Source organism: Lygodium microphyllum, chromosome 14 (assembly GCF_053477565.2).
Source record: "Lygodium microphyllum isolate KBCC chromosome 14, Lygodium_microphyllum_v1.1.10, whole genome shotgun sequence".
Taxonomy (NCBI): domain Eukaryota; kingdom Viridiplantae; phylum Streptophyta; class Polypodiopsida; order Schizaeales; family Lygodiaceae; genus Lygodium; species Lygodium microphyllum.
The window spans coordinates 16472694-16476501 of NC_141148.1; positions in this window are offsets into that span (position 1 = coordinate 16472694).

The following is a 3808-nucleotide window of genomic DNA, read 5'->3' on the forward strand; positions in this document are numbered from 1 at the left end:
TCATTGGCAGTTTAGGCATTCAGTGACATACTTGAGTACATCACCCTTGAGTCTTTTCCAATTGAAGCTTCTTCTGACTATATTGAGAGTCTTAGCATAACCAAGATGACCCGGAAATGGAGAATCGTGAGCTTTCCATAGTATTTTCCTTTTGAGTTCTTAACTTGCAGGAATTTATAGTCTTGTCTTGTAATAGGCAAGCTCCTCGTTTATGGAAAAATCTTCATACTTAGTATTGAGTTTTGGATTTGAATCCTTGACGAAAATTTCTCTTAACAATCTATGATAGCTTGGATCCTTCAGTGCCTCTTCTTTAGCCATTTCTATGAGAGGGTTACTGGGCATTGAAATCATTGTAGCAAGAGTTCTAGCCCTAGAGGGCTCTTCTAGGATTAGAGCATTAAGGAATGATTTACGGCTTAGGGTATCCGCAATCACTCTGCAATCATATTCTCCTTGCCTGGTCTATACTTGATTTCAAAGTCAAATTCTTGCAAGGTCTCAATCCATCAACCTTATCTCATATTGAGATCCGGTTGAGTAAAAATCCACTTTAGGCTTTTATGATCAGTGACTAGAGAAAACCTATTACCAAGCAAGTAATGTCTCCATAATTTAAAGGCATGAATTACAACAAGTAATTCTAGATCATGTGTGGCATAGTTTCTTTCATGGATCTTTAATTTTCTTGAAGCATAGGCTACTAGATGTCCTTCTTGCATAAGCACACAACCCAAAGCAAGAGAGCTTGTGTCAGTTATAACTTTGAATTCTTTGCTTAGGTCGGGTAGCCTTAGGATAAGGGCAATTACCAGACTATGCTTAAGCTTCTCAAAGCTAGATTGTTCGACGGATGTCCATGTAATGGAGACTTGCTTTTTGAAAAGGTCAGTGAGAGGTGCAACGATTGAGGCATAGTCTTTAATGACTTCAGCGTTGTTGGGGGTGGCCAATCTTGTACATCTTGGACCTTAGCACAATCCACTGAAAATGCCATTTGTCGATACTATAAATCCTAGATATTCAATATGTTTCTTAAAGAAGGTACATTTCTTCTTTTTAGCATATAGTTTGTGGGCCCTCATTGTTTCAAGGACTATTCATAATTGTGGACATGGTCTTCTTCGTTCTTGGAATATGTTAAGATATCATCAAAGAAAACGAGGATGAAGTAGTCAAAGTAGGGTCGGAAAATGTCTTGCATTAACCTATTGAAGGTGGCATGAGCATTTATTAACCCAAATGACATCACAACAAACTCATAATGACCGTACCTTGTGTTAAAAGCAATTTTAGGGATATCTTCCTCCTTAATTCCTATTTGATAATATCTTGATTTGAGATTGATCTTTGAAAATACCTTTGCTCCCTAGAGTTAGTCAAGAAACTCATCTATCCTGGGAATTGGATACTTGTTTTTCACTATCGCCTGGTTTAATCCATGGTAATCGATACAAAGGCAAAGTGTTCTGTCTTTCTTTTTCTGAAATAAAACCGAGGCTCCCCATGGTGAATTACTTGGCCGGATGTACCCCTGATCTAATAGCTCCTTGAGTTGTTCTTTAAGCTCAATGGCTTCGGGGATTGACATTCAGTAGGGCCGTTTGGCGACGGGGCAGCACGCCTAGAATGAATTGAATTTCGTGACCCACTTCCCTTGCTGGTGGGAGCTCTGTCAGGTCTTCTAGAAAAACATCCACATATTCTTTTAGCTTTGATGATTAATCCTTGGCTTCACTTTCATGCTCAACCTTGTTGAGTTTAATTAGATAGATGGATAATCCTTTTGTCAGTCCCTTTACTATTCCAGAAGCTTTAGCCACCTATACCTTAGGGTTCCCTGCTTCTCCATGAGTGGTTACTTGTTCTCCCTTTGAGTTTTGAAATGTGATTTGGCCCTTTTCGCAATGAATATGGGCATTATTTGAAATTAACCAATCCATTCCTAGTAGACACTCATAAGCCTCAAGGTTCACGATTCAGAAGTTCATTTTGGAATATTTTCCACCTAAGCTAAATTCAACCTTGCTAGTTCATTGTGTTGATAGAACTTCTTCACCATTTGCTAACTCCACAAGCAATCTAGGTATAAGAGTAGTGTTTATGCCTAGCCTTTTCACACATTTTGGTGATACAAAAGGGTGGGTACTTCCACAATCGAGAAAAGGGCCTTGATAATTTGTTGGTGTTTGAATTACTGAGAATTAGCGATTTGGACCCTTCTTGTTGAGAGTGGTGCGTACTCTGACTCTTTAAATATCGAATTCCATTGTGGGATATTTGTAATTATTGGCCTCCTTTAGGTTTATTCCAACAACCTTTTCCCTGGCATCTTGGCTTTGTCCCGTGAAACTAACCTTGGCCAAGCTTCGGTCACTATTTCTTGAAATGTCTTGGTTCCTTGCAATAGAAGCACCTTGGAGTCTCATTGCTCCTTCTTGTGGGTATAAAGCTTTTCATTGCATTTTATTTGACCTTCTTTGTCTTGTTTGGTTGGTACTGCCCTTGGGCTCTTTTCGCATAACCTTGGAAGTTGCCCTTACCTTGATAGTTTTTGTTCCAATTTTTTTCAATTCTTGGCCTTTGTTCAATCTCTTGAACTATTGGAGTTACTCGAATCAATGCATCCTATAAATCCGATTGTCTCATTGATTCAAGAAGCATATTCAAGGGTGGATTTAGACCATTGAAAAATTTGGATACTTGCTATGAAACATCCATCGTAAGTGTATACTTTAGAAGTGTTACGAATTTGGAGTAGTAATCTTTTAGGCTTAAGCTTAACTGCTTTAGATTGAAGAACTCGTTCATCTTCTGGGCTTGATATGTGGGTGGAAGATATCTCCCACACACCGCGTCCTTAATCTTGTCCCAAGTGATAGCACTTTTGGACGTTCTTTGGTCCTTGCACCACAGTTTCCACCAAAGACAAGCATCTCCTGTAAGTTTTAGTTTGGTGATCATGGCTTGATTTGACGGTGCACTTCTTCTTGTAGCAGTGAAATAGTCTTCCATAGATTCTATCCATGTTCCGGCTTCAATTGGAATTTCCCTCCCTTTACCATCAAACTCCACTAGCTTGTACTACTTGAGAAAAAATTTCTTCTCTTGAGCTTTCGTAGTATTGAGATTTGGGGTGACATTCTGGGGAATTATACAATTTTTATGATCAGTTTTCTCTCCAACTATAAAAATATATGTTTACTTACTTAATATACCTTATTAATTTAGGAAGGGAATTATACACTACTTGGCCTTCTGATAATGATCACAATTTACACTTCAAAAGAGAGTTTTGATTTTAATCAAAAAGAAAAATCTCATCAAACGAATAATATCTTCCCACTACTTCTTATTATTAAGGAGACAAACGAATGGACAAAAAATAATTCTTTACGTCAATAGAAAGGGGATACATTATTCGAGTGGTTTGAGTGCTTATATTATTCTTGAGAAAGGTTCTTATACCACAATCTAGGCATGACAGTGTGATACATCCATCGCATAGTAATTAGGATTTTGAGAATAGATATCTAAAAATCTATATTTCAGGGGAAGATCAGATAATCCATCTTTCTTGTAGTTGTGGCAACTAGAGCGTCCTACAACCATGACTCGATCAGCCAGTATAACCCTTGTAACCTCCTCATAGATGTACCGGTTTAATTTGACATGTCAACCTCTAGTGAACATGTTTGAATTTATTCTGGCCTCATAGAAGAGATAAATCTTGCCAACCTTAAGGGCTTCCATCCACCTTAGCTTCTTTAAATTATTCTAGAAGTAAGCAAGATGGTTTGTGTCAATG